This window comes from Siniperca chuatsi, linkage group LG13 (assembly GCF_020085105.1).
Source record: "Siniperca chuatsi isolate FFG_IHB_CAS linkage group LG13, ASM2008510v1, whole genome shotgun sequence".
NCBI classification, from domain to species: domain Eukaryota; kingdom Metazoa; phylum Chordata; class Actinopteri; order Centrarchiformes; family Sinipercidae; genus Siniperca; species Siniperca chuatsi.
This window is the reverse complement of record NC_058054.1, coordinates 13,814,862-13,841,047: the sequence shown is the minus strand read 5'-3', so window position 1 is coordinate 13,841,047 and position 26,186 is coordinate 13,814,862. Positions and strand designations below refer to the sequence as shown.

At 38.7% G+C, this 26,186-nt stretch overlaps 1 long non-coding RNA gene across 1 annotated transcript in view; it reads left to right on the top strand.

The window, feature by feature from the left end:
• The first annotated feature begins 9,774 nt into the window (after positions 1-9,774).
• The window catches only part of LOC122887431, a 45,405-nt gene continuing 28,993 nt past the window's right edge, over positions 9,775-26,186 (top strand). The window contains exon 1 of the long non-coding RNA XR_006380544.1: positions 9,775-10,436. This is a non-coding gene — a long non-coding RNA (uncharacterized LOC122887431). The remainder of the gene's footprint in view (positions 10,437-26,186) is intronic.

Here is a 26,186-nt window from a genome sequence, read left to right as displayed (position 1 = left end):
TTTATTTTTTTTAAGAGTGTATGGTCATGCTAGCGGTTCTGTGAGGCTGTACCGAGTACAGTGGTTTTTTAAGTCAAATGCTAATATTAGCATGCAAACATGCTCACAATGACAATGCTAACATGCTGATGTTTAGCAGGTATAATGTTGACCATGTTCACCATCTTAGTTTAGCGTGTTAGCATTTGCTAATTCAGACTAAACACAAAGTTGGCTGAAATGTCTGTAACAAAGTTCAGGCAATCCATCTGAAGTTGTCGAGAAACATTTTACTTAAAACCACAAATGTCAAACGCATGGTAGCATTAGAGGAAAAGTCAGGGGATCACCAAAGTCATTAGGAAACATCGTTTGGGGCAGATGAATCTCTGTACAAGCTTTCATCACAATCCATCCAATAGTTGTTGAGATATTTCAGTCTGAACCAAAGCGGTAAACCGACTCTACAGAGCAATATTGTCATCCATAAAGCCAAGCCGCTAGCGTGGCTCAAAATGATACAAATGATGCCGACTCTAAAGACACAACAAGACAAAAGCAACTAAACAAGTTTCTATTCCTCTCTTCAGCACTAAATGAGAAAATAATAAATGGCTGTGATGTTGTTATCTGAGATTTTCACAGCAAAACTGGAAAGTTTTGCTTTAATAAATAGCTTTATCTTCTATACATGACAGGTTAGTCGGTCAAGTGCTTGCACATGCACACAGTCACTTGCACTTACTGGTAAGCCCACCATTAGTTTACACAACAGTTTAGAGCTATTTAGAATGGCTTTTTATCATCAGTCTTCAGTCACATGTTTTGAATCAGTGCGCAGCCCTGTTCCACATTACATCAAACAAGTGCATAACAAGACAACATCACCTCAATGACAAGCTCATCTCATGCAGGGTGACCAATATTTTCAAAGTGACACATCACAATTTTTTTCAGTCTCGTTGCTGTTATCTGCATGAGCAAAGTCGACCAAATCATCATCACAGCTTCCAGTGTGCAATACTCCCACAATAACATTCAAAAATGCAGTATACATGCCTATGGAGCTCCTTTCCACCTGAGTGCCTCTTTGGTGTCTTCAGTATTTGCAGCTCGAAATTTATTTCCCCTTATCACTATTGATCTGCAAGAAGACAAGGTCTCTGGTCGTGACAGCCTGACCTGTCTGATTTAGGAGTGGACCAACAGCCTGTCTGAGCACAGGGGCCTGGATGGATTTATATGAGAGGTGTTGCTGCTGCTGATCCACCCTTCCTCTGTCTCACACTGGGCTTTCTTACAAAGAGCTTAATTTTGGAGGCAGTCAGGGAATGAGACACTGTTTTTCAAAATCACATAGGTAATAAGATTAGAGGTTACTTCAATAAATGCTTGATTTTGCGGTTATCTGAATGTGTTCAGCGGGGAGAGTTTAGTTTTCACATTTATTAGATTGCTTTCATGCAAATGGGAGCGAAGCCTGATTACAAAAATGTGTTAATAATGACTGTGGGCTTAAAAAGGTGGCAAAGGGCTGGCTTGCTCTCTGAGTTTGTCAGATTGCATAAAGAGGTGTAATGTGTTCATTAAAAGAATAAAATCACAATGGAAAATATGATAAAAGGCAAGCTAGCTAATATGCTACCACACAGTATATACCACAGGTTTCCTTTATCATGGGGGCATATAGCCTGTTTATCTAAAAAAATCTGTAATATTGTTAATGAAAAACCTTCTTACAGACAGTGACTAAGAACCTTATTTTTTTTTTACAGTATTGTTGATTTGACACAATGTACTGTGTTTTAATGAGATTAAAATATGATCCTAATTCATGGTAATTGCCATAGTACCTATTCCAACACACTTGCCTGTGGGTATTAGTATCTATTTTTCCCTGTCAGTGTGAACAGGATTATTATCTTGTGCATAATGCTATCTCCACAGCTCATTAGCAGTCAGCAGGTTATCAAATGCTTGAGATGCTGTTTTTCTTTTATTAATTCAGAAAATAATGCTGCATTTTTTTTATCTGAATCAGATAATTGCTGAAAAATAAAACACCTGCATAGCAACAATAATGAACATTTAAAGTGCATTGTTGTCGCTTGTCGTGATCCTGTCTGCTTTGCACCCAGTGATGGACTTTCCACTGTTGACTTGCCTTCATTTTCAGTAAAGCAAAGTCCTGACAGCCATAATATTAATCATTTAAATTAAGAAAAGGCGGATTATTTGAAAGTAGCATACATTTTATTTGAGGTGTTTATCCTTGTAGCATAGACAATGGTTCATAACAATAAGCAGACAGGATTTATACAACTTAGAAGGGCATTCGTGGCCAAAGCAGCAGATGTTAGTGGCAGGTTGCTCAGAGCGAAGGGTGCCTCATTTGGCTCGCTCAGGAGGTGATCATGAGACATACTGCCTTTACTCTCGCCCTCCACACAGACACATGACTGCTCTTTTCACCCGCTGGGGAATTCGGCAAGACTAATATCAAAGGGTCAGTAGGACGCAGCAAAACGTCTGCTATCCAAAGCTCCTCATAGTCATAGTAGAGCTTTATTTGGTTAAAAGTGAAGCAGACTGATGCATCACTGTGTGTGTAACTCACACAATCCACTCTTAGACACACAAAGCATGTCCCATACATTACTTATATGAAACTCCCACGAATCGTGAGTGAAGCTGTCTTCAGATATGTCGATTTTAATATCAGCTTTTGCACTGTTAAACATAAAGAGTGCTCTTGTATGTGTCACGACAAAGATGTTTGATTTACTTTCAGGTATTTTCACAAAAAGTCTAAAGGATCCCTTTTTGTCTCAGTGTGTGCTTTTTTAGCAGCTCAATTCCTCTCTCACCTTTCTTGGTGTCTAATTGGGTTTCATTGATTTACTCCTCCATGATGCTGGCTTGGCCAAGACTCAGCTGACCCTGCAGAAAAATATCAGCTGGGCTGTCTAACAGGCACTGTTTCGGCTACACACACACACACACACACACACACCCAGCACTCCCAATACAAGCAGTGAATGATTGTGTCAGTGAGTTGGAAGTGAGTCAACCTGCCGCCCCTGTGGCCCTCACAGCAGAACCCTAGATTAGCGTCGCACTGAAACAACAAAAGGCTCTAGGGCGGGTTTTTGCACCCACTGTCATGGACTCTAGTATGGTTGTAGAGGTGAAAAAGTGAGGGGGGCAACTGGCGGTCGTCAAGAGGGCCGAGGACACAGCCACTCATCTGTGCCTGAGCAACCATGCGTGTGTCACCTTGAGCTCTCCGGAGGAGGTGTCGTACACAAACCTGCTGGGCCAGACGACGTGTGAAGAAGGAGGCAGGAGGAAGGCAGAGGCGAAGTAGAGCTAGCTATGCAGCTTTCCATATACGACAACTGTGACTCAGTGGATGAGAGAGAGCTAAGCAATAACTTGAAAGAAATTTGAGCAGAGAGTTAAAAATAAAAAAAGAATACCTTCACCCTTTCAATTCTGCAAACAGCAATAAGAGGATAAGAAGAAAAGGATACAATACAGACAGAGCTTTTATACCAACTGTGTCCTGGTTTCCTCCTCTCGACTCCTGTCCCCCTTCTGCCATGCATTATAAACGGCTGATTATGACAGTGACAGCTCCTCAGGTGTGCAGTATGCTAGATTTGTTATTCAGCTCACAGGCATTGCTGTCCCTCCCTCTTACCACCTGCACAGGAACACAGACACACACACAGCGACACACACACACACACACACACGAGCAGACGTGCACACACATACACACATGCCCACGCACGTACGTATTGCTCACAGCTGCTGTGTCAGCGGGACTCTGGAGCCAGAGAGAAGGGGATATTACATGAATCAGCCTCACACAACTGTTGTATTCACAGTGCTATGATCCAAACTCACAATTTAAATTGGGCTTTTATTGTTTGATTTAGATTTTCATGGGGCACAGGTGTTTTCATGAACTTGGATTTGTTTAATTTTGGAGATATATTCTTACATTTTAGTGGACAAAATGAGTGAATTTGCATTTCTGGAGCATGCTGCAAAGACAGACCTTACAGCAATACATTTTCTATCTATCAGCGCACCATGGGGCCTCAAGGCATGTCAAATGATAATATAAACTCCAGCAGAGTTAATTGCAAAAATGTCTTATATCTCGTATCAATACCCACCATAGGCGTAGATTTTAAGTAGGTGGTGGCAGTATGCAACCTCAAAAGCAATAGTTGCAATCTGCCATAAAACGGAAAGAAGATGAAGCAACTATGCACGGTTGATAACCATGGAGGAGCCAGAAGGGATAAGGAGGAGGAGGTCTGCTATTAGGACATTTTTTCTCAAAAAGTCTCAAAACCAAGTAAGTTGTGAGTTGTGATGGCAGCTAATAAGCTACTAGGTAATGCTTTTAGAGTTAACTTTTAGAAGTGTTGTTGGCTAGTTTGCTAACTAATACAGAATACCTGAGAGCCTTACTGCATTCTATTCCATGATATTTTGAATTGTCACCTGGCACCTGAATTTTGTGTTTTCCTTTACATAAATAAAGACATTTCCACCATAATTTACAGTTTGTTTTGCTGCCCCGAAGTGGCCCAAAAAAATCAATTAATACTGCTTTAAGGCAAAATGTTCAGGTTAAAGGAAATACACAGTCAAACAGAATATATGCCTTTTCTGAGTCGGTTGTTTAGTGGTTATAAACTATGTGAAGTGAGGTGAGATTTTTCCAGAGCTGCCACATTTTTAATTGTAGAAATACATCATAGCAGAAATGCTTCATCAAAAACATCAATCAAATCAGAAAGTAAGGATGTTTTCATAGTCTCACTGGCTATAGGCTTCAGTACTCAACCCGTATTTACAGTATTTCTAAATAACAAACCATAAAACAATTCCTGAACATCATGATTGAATATCTACTGTATAAAAGTATCCAACTGGGGAATGTTCCCTTGAGGATTTAGCTGATAATACAGACCATCTGCTGCTGTATATAGTTCTCATCATCCTGTTGTCTTCTCCTGTTACAATATTTTTAGGATAGAAAATGACTTGCTGAAAAGATACTGTGTAAAATAAATATGGCGAGTAGTGATAATTTCAAGGCATGTTAAGAAGAAAAATTACATTCCTGAGGTGTTGATTTTGAGAAATCTCCTCACATAGCATTTATTGAAGTGCCTGTTATTTTAGCAGTGCCCATGGCATGGCTCTATAATTTGCCCCAGCTTTGGCTTCACTCTACCATGTATATGCAATCAAGGTGCTGACAAAGTATTTCTGTTGGCAGAGCTGCCTTCTACATTAAAAAAATAAAGAAATAAATACATAGGAAACTGATCTAAAAATAGAAAAATGAACTACTTTGTCAGCCCAAGCTGTGCGAAGCAGTAACTTACAGAGGCTTACGGCTTCACCTTTTACAATCACATCAGTTTCATTGAGGAGTTGCTTATATTTGGATTTCTGTATTTGCCACAACTGTTTTTAGCCTAATTTAACTTGACAAGGTTAATTTTGTGAGGGCCAGTTTACAATAAGACAGATTGCTGACCTTTTGACATGCAGATTCACAGCCAACTTTTAATTAGGTTCCATGTTCACGTCATTACCTTGCTTTTCTAATGCAGGCAGATTGCACAGTGTAGATATATTAGATGTGATGTAACCTGAGAAGGTTAACCGAGCATTGCACAACCCACATTAAGACTGATTGCCCAACCTTACACATGAAAAGGTTACATCAACCTTCAATTAAATCCTTCTTCACATTTCTCATACTATACAGAGAACACTAATGTAAATGTTAGTTTAATGGTGGCTAGGTCAAGAGCTGAAATGTTAATGCCCTGGTGCCTAATTTACTTTGTTTCCTTGAGGGTCAGAAATTACTTCTCATAAACGCATCATTACGCCTGTACTTCAGTTTTGCCTTCAAGGCCAAATTACGTTACCTTGATTGGAGGTTGCTTTTACAAAGTTTCAGTTTCATAGGTCAGTAAAATATGCAGTGGGAATTAATATACAATTATAACTGCATGGATTGATGTACATGCATTATTCTTATCCCTTAAGCACCACTCTCGACATTGTGGAAAAGAAACACAGGAGTGTTTTTTGTTCCTTGTTGTGTTTTGTTTGTTTCAAAATGACTATTTTATTCAGGGACAAACCTAAACCTACAGAGGATGTAGATATAATGTTATGGATATAACCAGCTGTTAGTCAGGACCGTGGGCACTCTTGGCTTACTCATCTGCAATGAACCTTGGGGACACTGTTTGAGCATCTGTTGGTGAGAATGCCAGGGCTCAGACCCCTTAAAATAAGACTGAAATTGATACTGACAGAGAAGCTCTTATGAATGTCATGGGCTCCTGAATGCGATGACAAATTGTATTGTGGGTAGAGTTTAGGATTCTGGTGACAAAGTGTCATCTTGCATTAGCTTGCGGGAGACTGGCGGATCAGGCTAAACAAGGTGGCAGTGAGGTGGAGAGAGGCAGTCAGCAGATGAGACTGTTCACTCCTGACAAGCTTACTGTACGCTGTTCAAGCACTGAGAGGACTAGCCATGTAGCCAAGCGATTTTTAAGTGTCTGGGTTTTGCACTGCTCACTGTGAACAACATGATTTCCCATTTCACCAGTGCCATTTTTTGCTGTTTTTCTTAAGCTTTTTTGGTTAGACACAAACATATAAGTACCACATTCTTTTGAAATCTAAAAACATATTTTTAAACCAACTCAGAGCGCCTTTATGTCAGACAGAAACATTCAGATAAAAGCTAAAAGCTCCTGTGCTTATCAAACCTCTCCATCCAAAGTATAAACTTGGAACAAGTCTACAACTCAGGCTCCCCACGGCATCATTTTGGGATCATAAAATATGGTGGTAAAATAGAGAAGGAACCCAGCTGAGATTTACCACTTTCCATTACCTGCATGTTAATTTAGAAATTCTTTGAGCAATTCTGGATCTAGGAAAGTAACTAAAGGTGACTGTGCTTTCATATTTATTGTCCCCCTATGTGGAACCTATGGTCTACTATATTTAATTCCAGCTTTTAAGAAGCTCAGAAGAAAACTTCCATGCCATATTTGTAAATTTTTTATCTCTCTTAGCCTCTTATTCTGAGTTTTTCTTTAAGGTTCTCTCACTGTTTGAAGCTTTTGCTCTTATGCTGCAATTTACGTTCTGAATATCATTAAGTATAGTTATGCTATTCAATTGTATTCCATTAAAGTGCTGCTGTTCTCTATGCTGTGCGTAATCCCTTTAAAATATTTTTAAAGCAGTTTTTATGATTTACTGTTGAAGTACACTGATGAGATGATGCCTCTTAGTCACACAGGCAGAGAAGCAACTTTGTGGCTTCCTGTCATCATCATCTGGCTCCTGCCAAAGCTTTGAGCCGAAAAGCTGGACATCTTTGTTGTCCTTTCCCAACCTTTGCAGGGAGTTAGGGAAAAACAGGCCAAGAATGTGGTTTAAGATTTGCAAAATCTATCGCAAAAACCCCCACTTTATTCTATGTCATGCATTACTGTGTCTCGTCTACTTCTCAAACACAACACACACCTCAGATGTGTTCAGCCCGTCACTGGGAACAAATAACAAATGCTATGAATAGGATGCTGCAAATTGTCCTTGCAATATTACGATGTTCATTTAATTTGTATTCCCACTTTACAATTTGAAAGGGCAGTGTGACATCTCCCTGAATGCAAAGTAGGGAAAAACGTGTTATCTTATAATAGCTAATTAGATTTCTTATGTGAATACTGACATGTTAAACAGGCTTCTCCTACCAGTGTCCTTCATGGTCCATACTCATGTTTATGATTACCATTAATCCTGCCACAGAGTGGAAACATCTTGCTGTCTGCGTAATGGCACAGAGCTCCTCAATTACATCAAAAATTATCTATTGATGTTGAACATTTGGGCTGAAGTAATTTCCCAATGAGGACTGATTTTCTTTTTCCAGTAGCAAACAAAGCTGTTTGTTAAACTAGTTGGGCTGAACAGATGTGTTAATAAATATCTAGTGGCATTAACATCTGCAAATGCTGTGCAGTCAAAAAACAAAAACAAAAGCTAGTTCTAGTAGCATATTCTTGATTATTATAGTATTATTAAGATACTTGATGTTAGTAAAATGCCACATCTTACTTCATTTGTAGTTCTTTAAAGTCTGTCTTTAAATGTATAGATTTGTGCCCATTTGTGACCGCTTCAAATCCCCATTAACCAGCATTTCATAAAAAAGAATTCTTCTGTAGCGACTACATGTCTGAGCACAGGGTGAAAGGACATATGAGGCAAATTGAAAAATTAGCTGTCAGTAGTATTGATTTGTCAACATCTCTGGATTCATCGACCCATGCACGGACAAGTCCACTTCCTCTTAACTTGTGAAATTTATGTTTTTCAGGGTTGCAGTTTTCAGCAAGAAAAACAAGGTTTCCGCATTTTTATAAACAAATTAATGTATCCTTGTTAGTGTGAATGTGGTGGAGATTCTATCAACATCATGCTGATCTGTTGATGATTCTGTCCAGTTGGGGTATGCAACAGTCTGTGGTTGTTTTTTGTTTTGCTCCTCCCTACTGCTCTGTTAAATGGGATATCTCTAATGCCGGCACAATAACAAATTACCTGGTGAATTTGCATACTGTTGTTGCAGCGAGCATCATTGCTTCTAATAAGCACCCCTGCTTTGCTAAGGGACCTCTATTATAGCATTTCTCCATATTTTTGCAATTATATGTGGTCATCGGATGGAGACATTATAAAAGCATAATTGAAAGGCACACAAGCGATTTGCTTGAACTACTCTTTATTTCATGAAAATGTGTCCTGCACATTCATGTAGCCTTCAATATAGCGTTGACAGAAAGTGAGAAATAATTCAAATGCTTGAATGAGACCCTTTCAGACCTCCCAGGCCTATTGGAAATCAAACAATTCAACATTGCAACAATACAGAAACATTTTCCATTCAGTTTTGTTCAGATGGAAAGTTGAACTGACCACTTGCACTGCAATAGACTGGAGGTTGAAGAAAAGTATCTAAATAGTGAGCACATTCCTTTGCAGCATGTATTTACTATTCTGTAGTTCTTGTACTCACAAGCTCTAGATGTCAATAGTTGATATCAGTCTCACTCACCATTTCCTTCCTTGAAATGGTGGAGCTTTTGGGAATAGGTAATAAAACAAAAAGGTCTGAAGTAATCTTAATCAGATAGGCTGAATAAATAACACATTCAATACCTCACCGCTTGCCTGACTGAGTTTTGACTCAAGTTTCGCCTGAGACTACCTCAGTGATTGTGAGATTTCACTGTGGTGTTGGCAGTACTTCAGTTTCACCTAGATATCTCTAAAGGCCTTGGTCTGAGTGCCTTTACTTAAAAAATGCCTTGGACTGCCAGTGACACATCCTCCCTGACCTGGCATTACCCCTGCTAACAGTCACATGTGTTTTAGCTCAGTGTGATGACAGTAGGGGAGTGGAAACAAGATAAATAAGCAGTCAAAGTACAGTAATACAAACCAGGATACATTCTTCAAAAGCAAGGGAGTCAATTGCTTTGCATAGCTCATTCTCAAACAACTGGTGACACCTAACAGATGTTTAACAAGGGCAGGCCACGGATGTATTATAAGATGTATTATATTAAGGATGCATAAATAATTATACATTTTTTTTTTTGGGGGGACGACGACTTCAAATTGTGCGGATTTTGGCCACTGGGGTGATAATTAATGTAACAGCACTTAACACGCGCGAAAATTGAGTTAGCTAGCTTACCGCACCTTTCCAGATAGACATTAGAAGATGGTTTTCTCCTGATAAGTTGTGGCCGAAGCAAGTGCCAGAAGTGAGGAAATTCAGCCAAGTTCTGCCTCACCGGCTGGCGCTGGGCAGGTGCAACCCGTCAGGCCCCTCCTCCGTCCCCGCAGGATACGTCGTGTGATCTGCCAGAAGTGCTGCCTGCCACTGCTGGCCCCGGATGAGTCTGGGACTGATAAATCAAACCAAGTCTATTTACAGTGCTACCCACTCCTTTTATACAAAGGTAAAATGCGCGTATTTGTGAGCGCACGGTATGAGGATAGAAACAGTTCAAGGCTGCACAAGTTAATTGTTTCCTCTGCCATCATCAATGGAACCACCCTAATTATTCAGAAAGGCTCTAAATCACGGTGCCTCCTCTGTCATGTTAAACAATGTTTTCACATTGAAGACCTTTTTCACCGAACATTGACGTGCCATACTGCTCACTGGGAAGGTGCAGCTAGCGGCCTAAATGAGGGCCTAGCTGGCCTTGGAAAGAAACCTTTAACGTTACACTAAGTGCACTAATGACTGGAAGGATATTTATCCCGAGACTGTTCTACACCGACACCCGCATCCTTCAGTTATGCTAATGGTGAGTAAAAGTTTTATTTTCCCCACTGACATTATTGTGCTGCTTTGCTGTGGGTAAATGTGTGCATCACGTAAACTGTTGCACATCCCTCTGCTTGCTATGGTATGTTCTGTCATGATGGTCGCTGTCCATGGTGTATCACTGAAGTAATATAACAGTGGTGCGTCGGTTACACACAGGCGGGGCTTTTGCTTTTTTGTGATGTGTTGGAGCTCGATTGGGTTGTGTTGCCAGTAATAGTTTGATCTCAGTGGCACTGAAGACACTGCATATCTATTGACTCTATTTCACATAACCGTGAGAATCAATTGAAACGCAGTAGCCTTTTAGTGACACATTGCATAGTCATTTTATAGGGAATACAGCATCAATATTAGATAATTTAAATAAAGGGGAAAACAACACGACATCTCAGAACGATAAAACAGCTGAACAGATGAAAAACATACTTCAAATATGTGTATAGAATATGTTTAAGATGGCAGCAGATGCCAAAATAGCCCAACATAAAATATGATATAGTTCTAACAAGAAGGCAGCTGATACAGACAGAACAGCAGTGGTATTTTGAAGCATTTTCCATTTAGGGATTATATGAAAATGCCTTACTTCTGTTCTCAAACTGAGCATTATCCCCATTACACTCAAAAGAGAACATAACAGCTAGAAGAAGCTAATTAACAAATCAGTAGTTTTGCATTTGATCCCTGGTTTTAATTTCTATGCTGTGCTGGGGATTATGACCTCATCAAAAATAGAGTTTTCACAAAGAGTTGACAAGGGTTAATAAAATGTCATAGTACTTGGAATGGATTAGATTTAAAATGAATGGACTGGCCACCCTTGGATAAAAGAGATATACTGTACTGTACACCTTCACTGCTTATTGCACTTAATGGGTGTATATGCAGCTTATTCAAAGGAGCAGCAAAACATTTTGATGCCTAAATTTAGTTGAGCATGATTATCATCAAAGCCATTCTGATATGGGAAAAAAAAACAAGAGGCTGATTGTAAAAAAGGACTTTTTGATAAGAAAATCAAAGCATCTTTTGGTGTCAAACTGTCACTGAGCAACACTGAATAAGGTGTTACAAAAAACTATGCTCCCAAACTAAAATGTGGATACCGGTGCTGTTGTCACGTGCAATGACAGTTGGGATCTAGAGGGAGCTATCATGAAAAGGATATTGTTGTTCATCTGACATGGGAAAACTACTCACCTAATAAATGATATGATTAAATTTCCTAAAAGAAGACGCATTCAATCAAGACTTGAATTTCTAGAATATAAAGGTTCCCACTTCTCTAAAACATCAAAGCAGTTTTCTGTCTCATCAAATAGGTGGAGCAGCATTTTGCAGGTATTTAACATTTAGTAGACAGGGGATAAAGGGGGATTACTCTGGACTGCTTACTTTTGTGCAAAAACTGTGATAACACTAAAAGGATGGCAGGCATTTTTGTTTGTTTTTTTACCCAGGGATAGAACGGGACATGAGTGGAAATTGTGCCTTAGATGCTATTGTTTTTGTGCTGATTGATTTAGATGAATTTAACCTGAAATATAACATAATTAGCTCACAAGGGCTTTTGCAAATGTATTGCTGTAGTCAGGGCGTTCCTCTCTGTAGGGAGACTAACTCTGCATCATTTGCCACTTATTGTAACTGCGTGTTAAAACCACTGAAATCAGATATTAAAATGGTACTGCAGTACAGAAGGCCGAGGAGGTTTTACAGACTGCTGCTGAAGAATTAAGGTGGTAATTACAGAGACAAATCACTTGAGCTTATCCCGACTGTGGGAAAGGAGGAAAACCAATTTCTGAACACATTAAAGGAGTTTCAGTACACACGTTGCATGTAGATATCTCAGCCAGATGAAATGCTGTTTGAGGATATTCTATGGTATTATAGGACATTGAAGATTTAATGATACAATATCATAGGTATTTCTCTGGTAGTTTTATGACTCACTCTTATGGTGCTATTGTTACTGTAATTGTGTCACTTTTGTTTGTTTTTTGAGGTTTGTCATTTCATTATTAATTTAGTACAATTCGACTCAGTAAATTCTGTCCTTTCATTGGACCTTAATCAGCCTGGACACTTTTGTTCAAATTCGACTCAGTAAATTCTGTCCTTTCATTGGACCTTAATCAGCCTGGACACTTTTGTTCAAATTCAATGTACAGCTGTGAGCATCACCTCGCTCATCCACAGAGAGCAAGAGCTCAGAGGTTGAAAAGCAGCGTTACATCATTCTCGTTGGTGTGCAAAAACACAGCCAACAATAGGTTTTGAACACTATATTTTAGAATGTTTGATTCAATCTTGAGCAATGTCAGGGTAAAAGCAATGAAATCAAGGGTTAATCAAACAGCAGGTTGGTGTAAACCACAGTACTCAAAGTTGCTTACCAGACTGTGCAGAATTACCCCTTGATATAGCATTAGCCTAAATTATACTACTCAATCATTACTTATTGCCCCCTGGCACACAGGTTGTGTATCTGCAGAGACTCTGCATTCTGCCTTTATCTTTTCCTTGTGTTCTTCTTTTTAACTCCACCAAGGACGTAATTATTTCAGTCCCATTTCTTTTTATGTTTGTTTTTTGCTAGTGCGGTATCTTAGAAACCAGTGATATTCAGTAGAATTATGTGAATTTTCTATTATTAAAATACATTTTGTTCACAATAGTCTGCCTTGAACAAGTATACAGGCTTTGAGTGCTTTTTTGGTTATTATTGCTATTTATGAATGTTCACAACATTTTTCAATTGGTAGGTGTGTGAGTCTGCAACACTTGTTACCAATCCCACTGCTTGTTTCTTTGAAACAATGGCCAATCCAAGGAAGTAGACTGAAAAATATTTTAGCTATGGTTTCTTTTGTGTTTTATTGTAAGCTTTTACCTCCCACCAAATCAGTTCTTGCTCTGAGCCTCTTTCAGTTAAAAAAGTAAAAAATATGAGACAAGCTGAATAAATAGAAGGTATAATAATTCACTAAAAAGATTTTTGTAAATCTTTGTGGTTTCTCCTTTTTCACTTGATGCATCCTTTTCATGTAGATCAACTGAAATTTGAAGCAAAATGGAGTAAATCTTGGTATAGATGAAACAGCTGCATCTTATATTATAAAATGTAATCTGGTTGTTGTAGAAATATGTTTGGTGTTTGTTATTTTTTCTCACTGTAGTACTGTAGGTATTGGCTCTCTACTGTACACTCATGGTCAAAGTTGAAAACTTTTATATGGCATGGAGTGCTCTGCCAATATGTTCTCGCTGTTCAAGAACCTCAGTTTATCTTTTGAAGTATGGCAAACCATCAGCAAATACCTCACCGAAATTCAAATGTGGTGAAATGCACAGTTATCTTTTTATTGGGATCTAGATGTAGCTGTTTGGAGTTGGGGCTTGCTATTCATTTGTTATGTCACCATCGAGCCGTTCAGCTGTATTACTGAATTGATGCACTATGACATTCTTAAGCTATATTTATCTCCTTTCTCCATCATATTGAGAAATTACAGCTGATATACTGTAGAAAAGTCATGGATTTCCAACTGACACTACCTGAACTTGATATAGCTCATAACACCATCTAAGCCTGCATATTGAGTTTTGTTCCTCTGTGACCTGTAGATCAAAGTAATGGACTATTGGAGGATGTGCACACCAAACTAAAGAGGCTTGAGCTACTGAGCAGTTTAATGGTTTTGGGCAGGTTCTTAATTATAGGACAGTTTCCCCTGAGTGATTCCTCTCTTATGGAAGAACACATTTTCACCTGATTAATACAATGAGGATGTTTAATAAAAGGTACATGAACAGGCTCCATCAAATCAATTAAGACACAATTATTCGACCAGCAACAATGCAGTATATTAGCCTAATATGACAGAAAGAAAGTTCTAATAAGACACAGTCGCGTAACAAAACGATTCACTCCAGAGCAGAATTTACAATCATTCTCCTCTGACAAGAGTGTTATTGATATCACTTTTTCAATACAATTGCCTTCTAATTCAATGATATGTATTATCTTTGCAAGCACAATACAATATAAAATTATATTAAGTGGTCAGTGCTCTTAGCAGGCTACTTGCAACATTTCTTTACTATGAGTGTAGTCTGTGTGTCCTCAACAAGCTGCTCTTGAAGGTCTGTCCTTGTTCTCTCTGCTGTTGTGGGCATCTTGCACGAATGCTCTGATAATGGTCTGATGACTTTTTGTTCCAACAAGTTCAGCGGGTCAGACGTGTCATCCATTTTACTTTGGTCAGAGCTAGTATTGATCTGTCCTAAGTGTAGCTTCTTTTTCTCTCTTAGCAGGGATTTCTGTAGCAGTGAGAGAAAAATACTCTTCTCCCTGCTTATCTGGGCCACACTCACCACAGGTCTTACATCCAGACAAGCTGTAAACATTGATATGGTACAGCAGAATGGTGAAAAGCAGAGGCATTGCAAGTAAATATTTTTGCAGCATGGTACCACAGTGAAATAACATTGACTATATCCACTGGCGAATTGCTGAAAAGTACTGTATTTACAAAGGCCATACATTTCTTGTTGCTCTTGTTTACCCAACTTGTTATTTTGGATCTGGAGTTTTGAGATCTTAAAAATATATAATAATAATAATAATAATACTTATTATTATTGTTGTTGTTGTTAATATTATTATAGCAAATGTTTGATATGAGGTTGCTAGTGGAAATGGTGGAAATATACTGCATGGATAATAATAGACTTTTTTACAATAAATACAATTTATAAATGTAGCTGCAAACACCAATTGTTGTCCATTTGTCCAAGCACCATTGGAACTGCTGTGATATTGCCAAAACCTTGTTGCTTTTCAGTTTAAGAGATTTGCTTAAAATGCTGGATTAAGAAGTATAATAGCTCTAAAAGTACATGCTTATCTCATCAGCTACATGTGAGATCTGTCATGCTGAGGTAGGATGATGAAATCACCAATTATGTTAATTATTTTATCACTTCTGGGAATATTAGTAACATTTTATTTTGTCAAATTCTTGCCGCACTCCAAAATTGATTAGCCTGTCAAGGAAAAACAGTTGAATCCCCATTTTTATGAGCACTATAGAATTCAAGCAAGTGTGACAAATGCTAATGATCAAAAACTTTAAAAGGAATGTTCTTGCATTCATCAGAGTGAGTTTAAAGCCTGCCTTTGATGATTTTGATTGGTTTAAGACATTCAAACAACCCACAATGCTTTACTCACCTATCAGGTAAAAATGGAAGGCTTTCCCAGACCCTTTTCATGCAGGCATACCTTAAATGTAGAAATATATAAATATAAATGCTGGTACACTGTTGCCATGTTTCAAAAGGGTTGGGCAAACACATGAGTGTCATGAAGGTTGCTAAAAGAAGATATGGATATTTCTTAAGAATAAGCAAAATTGTTTAGAAGTTACAATAATACAATAATATTTTCTAGTGTAGTGCTTCATATGTGCACAAAATCTCAACAACCAGGTGATTGTTCATTGGATCAATGGCTACATCAGTGATCAGTTGCTACCACTGGTTACCATTTTCTGAAACGACACTGTTAGCAAATGTTTTCATCCAGCATGCAAGTTTATGAATTTCTTATTCCTTTAACCATTCTTTAATCGTTATGTACACCATGTTTTGTGGCCTCTTTTGAATACCCCTTTCTCACACTTACAGTAATATGGACATTTTTCTGAAACAGACTGAATAATTCAGTTTTTAAGTGGGATTGCTCTAAAATCAAAGCGTGAGCTTGTCTTGAGTGCTAAAGTGCCTTCTGTATGACCATGTTAGAACAGCTTTCTGTCAACTCCGTGAATTGTGCAAGCGTTTCATCAGTCATGCATAATTTTTCTTTGATACACATGGCCAGTGACGGTGAGGAGGACTCACTGAGTGAGTGACAAGGTTTTTCTTTGGCTGCAGATACCTCAGGTAGATAGCGTTCTAACATTTAAATTGCTATACTGTTTTTTTTTTGTATCGTGTTCTTCAGTTTGTCCTACTGGATCATATTTTTGACTATTAAATGAGAAGAGACATGAATAAGATAAATATATAAACTAGGAGCAAAGATGTGTCTTTACATGTAGATGCCACGTTGCTTGAATCCATTTTTGCTTGCAGGATTGTGTTTGATATGTAAAATTCAAGCATATCATTATGTCAAGTAAGAACTTCAAGCAATCGGGAAGAAAAGATATGTTGCTGTCGCTGGCTCAGAGGTGAGCTAGTTGAGACAGTCAGCTCACTCTATGACTTTGAGAAGTTCTACAAGATTTCATCCAGTCACGCTCTGGACTAAGCTGGATGTGAACGATTCGAGGCAGACAGAGATATCATCCATCAGCCACTTCACCTGGGCCTAATGGCTTGCCGCATACAGGCATGTTTCACTGTGTGTTTGATGTGTACATACCACATACCCACCTACTCTTTTTATGTCAGAATATCAGCAGGCAGCACAGTGTCAGGGCTCACAAATGGATTTTCTAATCCACTTGTTTGCTGGAAATTCTTTCAACCCCCGGTTTTGAAGCCCAAGCCAAAAATGTACTTAAACACAAGCATTCCCTTAGACGACCCCCCCACCCCCCCACCCCCCGGCTCTCATTGTGTGTTTTTGACTAGCTAAAACATTTCCGTGGCAGAGAGAAAGAGATGCAGGCAGGAAAGGCGAAGGGCATCAGGAAAGCTCAAATAATGAGATGTCAAGCAGGGCAGACCATAATTGTTAATTACATTTATTCCAGTGCTTTTGGAATGCAGCCATGATGCTTTCAGAAATATAAAGTGGTGTCCTCAACATGTTCCAGGTTAAGCCTTTTAAATGGGTCTAAGCAATCAGTCCTGAAATTCAATAAGTAGTGCCCTATTCCAATCTACAGACAGGCCACACATGGCCATATAAGGAACAAAGACAGATGTTTAAAAGCAAGATAGATACAGTCTCCACAGCATTAAACTAATATGAAACTGGCTTTGTTAAAGTGGCTGCCGATCTGCCAATGTGCTAGCAGTCTACTCTGACATTCACAAACATGTTTCTCCGTTAGAGAAGAGTTTGAGCTGCATGGGTCACCGGGACATGGCTTAATAGTTTGACATAGTGTACATCAAACTGTTTTATGTCAACTGGAAATCACTCCCAGGATGTTTGCTTTGACTGGGCCATGTTTGCTTGTTCTGCTCTTGAATCGACACATTAGGTAACCTTTCCTCAACTTTTTACCTCCACTTGAACTTGTGCTGCCAGGTCTGCAGTCAGTGAGAGTCACTTTTCACAACATCTGAAGGCAATTAAAAATGTGCTGGACAAGATCAGTTAGGGAAGTCTGAAGTTCATGAGTGTCCCATCCTGGAGGCGCTCTGTGATTCTGTAATGTCTGTCTCATCTCCTATCTGAATAATAGAAAAGTGTTAGAGCTGGCTGAACATCTTGCCAGCCCCGGTGCCTTTATTGAATTCTAAAGAGAAACTGTCAATCATTTTACTTCTCTGTCACTCAAAATGCATTGTTGTTGCAATAAAGACATAGACTCAGGAGAACTACAAATAAGGCTCTGTTTGGAATCAACAACTCTTCTTTTTACACATGCACAAGCACATCCTGTGATGTACATATACCTTCTCAGTTTTACTTGCCACCCCCAACCCATCTGCTGTCAGACATTGGTAATTAGCTTTATGGTGTTCTTGGCAGCCCGAGTATGGCTTCACGATAATTACCCTTTTATTGTTTTGTATTCTATTGTTAATGTTGTTGTTGTTTCGTGGCTTGTCCTAATTAAAAGTTTGGAGCTTCGTGGAATTAACACAGACTGCCCTTTTTGTCCTTCTAAATTGCTTATCCTGCAAAGCTAACATTAAAGGATATGATGGATGGAGTGAAGGACAAGAGCAGAAATGGTGTGGGGCGGTAAAGTGTCTCAGTAATGGAATAGACTAAATCCTCTGGACTACAGTGCACAAGAGTTTGTTACCACAAGCTGTAATGCTTATGAGGTTTCCAGGTTGCTGGCACTTTTCTCTGAAACGAGAAACTATCATTACTATTTTTCTCCAAAAGTCTTGTCTTACAACCCACCAAAGTATTATAGGTGGTGGAAACAACCTGTGTCTCCCCTCTTTCAGATTTCTTTGACATTCCTCTATTTGCTTCAGCTATGGCATCTCCTGGGTAAAGTACAAGTCAATATTCTCCCTGCATCTCTCGCCGTGCTGTTTGTTTTAATGGCTTTTAAGTTGACATGTGGTCAGAGCTGGCTTTCTCAGGCCTCAAATGTGTTGTCTGAGAGGTCTCTGGTGCTGAGCTTTGGTCATCGTCGCTGCCAAATCCATTTACATGCAACCCAATAAGCTCTCCCTTCAACAGCACACATTAACCTGAAGTAAAAGCTCTGTAGATTAAATGGAAGACTTGTTCGAGAGAGGAGAAAACTGACTCCATCTGGTATCGACAGACACAATCCCATCTAGATCATTTGGAAATACAATTCTGCGTTGATCATACAGATTCGATCAAATATATATTTTTTATATTTCAACTTGGCATTAGCACATGACCAATGTTAGAGACTGTCTATGTTTAGGTTTACAAAGTGCAAATCTTACTGTAGTTGCAGTTGACAACCTTTGACTCAAAGCAGTGACAACGTTTACATGTAATAATACTTGTAACTTGAATAGACTACATTTTGTTTTACCCTTAACAAGACAGATTTTACATTGTACATTACAGTATGTCACTGAGAAGAATTTGTCAGCTAGGTATTTTTCCATGATTATTAAATCAGGCTCTAGAGAAATGTTATTTCCATTTTGCTTTCAGCCTTTCGTTTTGCACAACTGCCATTGGCCGTATGCTGTGAAACAGTAAGAGGTATGTGTGATACAGCCTGAATGACTGATTACTAGATCTTTAAATCCCAGTTTAACCAGGATTTTGGGAAAGCAATCAAATCTTTATTTTTTTTAAGTTTTTATTTTCATCTGGCACAGTCTCTTACTTTCTTCATCTCTTTGTTCCTCAAATTTTCAAAACAGTGCACAGTGCAATACGTCTGTAAGAAAACACAATTTTGTCTGACGTAAAAATGACATAATGACATATCCATGTGGTGCACAGAAAATATTAAAGCTATATTTTCACTTAGACAGAACACACTTCAATGTCTGCCAATAACACTGAAAGTCATATTTCATTTTTCTTCATGAATTGGTTGAGATCTATGCTTTTTAACTATGACATGATGATTGAGGTGTCAGCTGTCACTTGTACTTACATCTGATTGTCAAGGCAACCTTGGTGATCCCGTAGTCAGTAAAATATTTATCTTCTTAAAAAAGTGGGCTCACCATTTTAATCACTAAAATATTAAAATGAGCAGTGCACAGTGGAAGTAGTAAGAAGGGTCTATACCAATGTATGATTAGCAACCACTTACAAACCTCTTTTCTCCTAATGAATGGGCACCATTTACCATGATTCAATTGTTGCAAAGTATGTGACAAATGATGAAAAACATACAGTAAATATTAATAAAAGATTACTGGACCGTAAGAAGAAATTAAATACTTGCTGTGAATCCTACTCGACCTTCTGTGGATTTGATTAAACATCCCAGATCCTTAACACAAATTTATCAGAAAGATGGTTATTGCTTAAGGTTAGTATTAAATTGGGTTTGGTTCTTCTCTCTCTGTAGAACAGAAAAACATGAATTTATTTGATCATTTTCATTAAATTTTCCCACATTTCTCTTTTTCCTAATAACCCGAGTTTAAGTTTGCTTTTATATTACGCCCTATCCCTTAGCCTAAATGTCACAGCGTTACATATTTGCACTGGCTAATGACCTGTGCTGACAAGAGAGAGGAGGCACAGCTATCTCTTTATTTAACAAACGGAGAGTAATGATTTGCACTCAGGGGGCTCTGGTGAGGGCCGGACATTTCAGTCTGTGTCCTTTTAATAGGGCCTGTCTCCAGTGATTAGGGATTGTTGACAGGGGAAGTTGTAGTGCCTAGCACCAGACGGAGTGCTCAGTTTCTTTTTTCCCCATTTATTACCACGTTCCCAATCTCTGCTTAGAAATTACTAGCCTGCACACACATGAATGAAAACACACATACTTTTGCTCATTATGTCAAATATCAGATGGTGAAACAAACATTGTCAAGTCATGGGGGAGAGCTTGGCTGCCTTTACTCCCACGCCTTACGAAACTTCTGGGTCTCAGGGCCACACTGGCAATCACACTCCAGCTCTCTCATCATTACACCCTGGTTCACTGCAGCATCAGTACTTTCTATCCTGAACCTGGCTGGAACCAAACTAATTAGCCTGTCATTTCTATTCTCTTGTCTTTGAGGCTGCTGCATTTTCTGTGATTAGTTTCTTCCATGTCATTTCTAAAATGGTTCATAGGCCGCAAACTCTTTTCTGTCTAAATTAATCAACACTGTCCTTTCTTCTTCTGGTAAAAAAGGCCAGACCTTGAGCTAAATGTAAAGAGATGGGTCTGTCTCAAAGTCTTTTCCCTCCAATAGACAAAGAGGCCCAATTCTCTTTTTTGGATCACGGCCCTGATTGAGATAGTCAGCTCCCCTTTGCTCGTCTCCCCCATGCCTCTAGAGATCAAACCCAGGTTCATCCAGGGCTTATAACATTTGACCACTGGAGGTTGTAATTGACCTACACCTTTGACCTGTGCTTGTACACAAACTGTACAATCATAATGTAGCAAGCAATGCATACTGAATAGCTATGTCTTCCTCTGGGTTTTGAATGCTAAATTAATTAATATGAAAGACAAGGATAACTAATGGGCAACCTGGACAAATAATACAATAAGACCCCTCTTATTCCACAGTAATTCAAACACACAAGGTGTATTTGATTATATATTCCTGCCAAATGCATACTCATCCCCATATGCAAACAGGGACCTAATGGCATACTAATGCACAGTGTTAGCCATTATGCATGAACCATTTCAGCCTAAGCTACCATGAAAGCCAATCAAACCATAGCTTTCAAAATTCCACTGTGTGCCTTATTTTTCAGAACAGTTTATTCTTCTGAAATCTGCAATTAATTGCATAGAGTTAATTGCAGACTGAACTGCAGATGACCTCTACTGCTCTGTTGCTGCAGTGTGTACACCCTGAGAGAAGAGTGTAATAGATGTACTGGGGCGGCAGGATGTGCTCAGAGGATTAGTCGAGGTTCTCTTGTGGCAACTAAAGCTGGCATGTGATTTTTGAAGATAACACCTGACCAAAATAAAGAAAAGCTACGAAAAATATATTTTAAGGTTGTATCCATCAGTATGGACAGAAGTTAAGGCCACAAAGCCTAATTCTTCAAAGGAATTCTAAGCTCTGGAAATTCGACCCAGCTTTGTCACCATCCATCATACATGGTCATTAACCTGTGACACATGGCACCTATCTACCAATCATCCCTCATCATAAATCACTTTGTCCCATAAACAATACCATTTCTACACCTTACAATGCAATCCCACGTTGGAGCACAGAAATCAAAGTAGGCAGTCCCATCACCCTATGAAAGTGGCCAAGGAGCTGCTGCTCTTCACATGTGACGATGGTTTCATAAGCAGCTCCAGCATGAGCCCATGTTAGTTGATATGGGCTGGCCCATGTGCATGCTAGCTCTGGCCTTAATCGGCTATGATTATAACTAATGGTTTATAATGATGTACATTTTCTCCCCAGCAGGACAGTACAATTAGGATCAAGCGAATTTAGTAGCTTCTCAGGCAGTCCCCAAACCCTCTTTCACTCAGTCTTTTAGCCAAGCCGGTGCATGGCGTATGTACAGTATGTTTGTGTGTGAGAGAGAGAGCGAGTGAGTCTGTATTACTGTGTGTATACCATAACATGCTTTACTTTTAGGTGTGTTCAACTGGCTTTTATTCATGACAAAAAGACCCTTTGATTGTTTATGATAAACTTTTGATAGTTAACTAAACTAATTAAAAACAAATTTGCCACAACCAACACTAATATCACGTTTTACCTCATACAATGCAATTTAATACAGCTTTGCTATAAATCCTTCCTTTGTGAAACTGATAATAATCAGTCTTTGTTGACACTGTCACAGAGGTGTTGATTCTGTATTTTAATTTTTGAGGTTTTAGGCTATAATGGTGTTGTACTGGATTGATATGCTTCTAGTATTTCCCATGTGTGAAAATGGTGATGGACAACATTTTAGAAACATTTTGGACCTAGCCCTGTATATCAACAGCAAGCGTAAGAAACATGTGCAAACATGTTCTGTAAGGGTTTCTGCAGTTTTGTTGATCATAGATAACTGCATTATTCATTAAACAAGCCTTGCCTCTGGTAAAACTCTCCACCCTGCAGCTTTCCAAGTTGTTTTTTGTTTGTATATCACTGAAAACCCCATCGCTTAAAATCACATCTGGCTTTCCAGACTCTGTATATGCCTTTGGCCAGTTACACCGTGTTCTGATTCAGATTGTTTAGTTTCAATCAATTACAGTGTTGTTGTTAAATAGTTGAATAAACCAGTATTCTATTTTACAGTCGACATGCTGTCTTTTAACATTAAAAATATATGGATTTGTTCCTTATATACTTCTGGTTGCCATGGTTACTGTGATCCTCAAGTCTTATAGTAGAGGATGTGTATTTTACACTCAGAAAAAGGTTTTGGGGTTTACTTTCAGCTGTATGTCTTTCCTACTTCATACTTTAGTGCAAATTAAAGAGCACACACGTAAACATATTCTCATATACACACGCATACACACATTGTCCTCGTCAAATCAAGCCACGTCTCCATGGAAACTAGAGTCGAATAAAGAGATTGCCTTAATCACTTGATAAGTAGTACAAACTCTGCTCTCGTCTGGCCAAAGACATTCACTTTTCAATATGATTTCAAATTCAGTATGTGAAATATGTGAAGCCATTTTATTATATTACCGATGTCACCATTATACATGGTGACATCGGTGTCATCTGGGACAGCTCTCCAATATGTTGTACTTGGGGTTAATTAAAAATGTAATGGTCAAGTCTGTATTTGTAATAGAGCTGACAGGAGCTCATAATTCATTCAGATTGATTAGATATTAAACCATGGGTCTGTATAACCAGTAGTCAGAGATGACTGTATGGAACAATTATCCCTGAATCAGTGCTGATGATGTCCATTGCTCTGACTGGGACGTGGGTGGAAATTTAAGAAAGCAACAAGAGCTTGTTGAAACTCTTATTCACTACTAATCCTTGAGAACAGTGACACAGATTTTTCTTTTTGATCAGTGTAGTGGATGACTCATTACTTGAAAATCTTGATTAAAAAATTTTAAATGCTAAAAAAAAAAATAAGACAAATTTGAAATAATTACACGATGGTTTCGCAGTGATGTCATAATAGGATTTTAAAATAAAATTCGAATTTATTCAGACTGTTTTGAAATTAAAGCGTTGGCAAAAGTTCTTAACAATCTGTAGTTTACAATGTCAGACTTGCAGAATGTGCGTGTGTGTGTGCAGTACAAAGGAATTAAAGCTTTAGATATCTATCTTTTGCATCAGAATGTAGATGTTTTATTTGAGAGAATCAAAGAACAACTAAGCTGTTGCTTGTGAAATATTATATAGGTATAATTAGGGCTGAACAATTTGAGGAAAATTTGTAATTGCGATTTGAATTCGATTATTTTCTTTAAATTAAACTCCAGGCCTGTATTTGTGTCTACATACTAATAAACAAGATACGACTGTACCACCATTATCACAAGCTTATCTTGTTTCTACATGAAAAGAATAATGTAGATGTCATGGTATAATGGGGCTGGACCCAAAAGCACGACCAGGACAGTGGAAGTGAAGTAGTAGGTTTCCGTTTATTTATAGGAAACACAATGAGGAACCAGGAGTGTGGAGGTAATGCTAGAAGCCGGTAGACTGGAGGCAGACAGCGGACCGACACGAGGCTGGGGAGAGCAGGCAGGCTGAGGCAGGAACAGTGGTCTGAGGGAAAACAGATGAGAGCTGTGGTGAGGTCCTCCTGGTGGGCAACTAGGAGGCAGGTGACACAAGCGAACCACTAAGGTAAATTGACGATCTGGCGAAGACTGGTGAGAAGAGTAGATATACTGTCAGATGTGATTGTGGATGGAGAACAGGTGAGCAGCAGCACATGGGTCGCAGGTGTGTCAGTTGTTGATTGGCAGTTCCTCAGAGGCCGTGCCCCACAGCACACACACACACACACACACACACACACACACACAGGAGGAGAACCAACAGGGGACAAACAGACAGAAACACTAGGAATGGTACAGTACAGACATGACAGTAGAAACAAGTATAGAATCAGATAAATCATGCAGTTGCTAGGGCTGTCACAAAAAATATGATATATGATGTACTGATCAGTTCGAATTCAAAATTCACAGTGTATAAGCACAACAGGCCTTGTACTTTGAGGCGAGGGGGCATTCATAAAATGCACTGTCCATCTGACCAATTACATTCTCTGGTGCGCTTTCAGTAAATCAAAATTGTGAAAACTAGCGAGCCATGCTGAACAGATCATCAAAACACCAATCTACATGAGAAGTAATATGGGAAAGCTTTTTTGACAGAAGGATTGACAGAAAGATGAAAAATTGTGGATAAAGGTAAGGCTGTTTGCTTACTTTTCTTATGAAAAGTCAACTGTACACTTGGCTTGTTTTCTGTAGGAACATTCACCAATTTAGCCCACATTTTAAGAATACATTACATGAGTGGGTGTACTTGACATTATTTATTAATATATAATCAGGCAGTTCAAAAGTGCCCTTATATTCATTGATAATGGTTAAGTTGACCATTTATGGTAGTAATGACAAACTACTGGTAGGTTAAGTCACATCTGACAAAATTTATATATCAGACTGATGACCGCTAATGATAATGTTGAAAGCTCTGCACTGTAGCCGCTTAAGCTAGCATTAGCTTCACAGACGAACAAAATGAACTACTCCACAGCCCCAGGTCACAATTACACTGCGATTTCAATATAAAAACGACTTAGTTAGTTACTGGATTTATCTTGTACTGTTATAATATTGCTAACTGGACAGAGTTCTCTGCATTTAACTGACAAATATTACAGTATACAATATTACATAGACATGAGAAATATATGAGAAATCACCACTTAGTGATGGTGATCTTGGTGACCTTTTTCCTTGTATTGTTAGTATACAAGTGTAAAGTCTGTCTCAAATGAGAAGTAACAAATGTGATTTACTGCTTTATATGAGTGCACAAAAAACAAGCCATGATTCAGGTTCTCTCTACCCATCACTAAAAGAACTACACAGACTCTATCTGTGTTTCCCATCCATGTCCCCTGAGGCCATGTTCTAATGTGGATGAAGCAAAGAATTATCACTCTGGGAAAAGATGGGCACCTGCCTACTGTACCTGGATTTCATTGCATTTTTTTCATTCTGGTGCCATTTATCTTCATTAAAAGAGGAAAAAGGAGAGAAAAAATAAAAAAAGGGAAAACTGAACTTCACATACAACAAATTTTTAGAACCTTTTCAGAAATGGATAATGAAGTTGGTGTGAACCTAGCACCAATCTCAGAGATGAAAATAAGCACGCACAGAGGCTGAGATGATTCTGCATGTGTTTCCACACT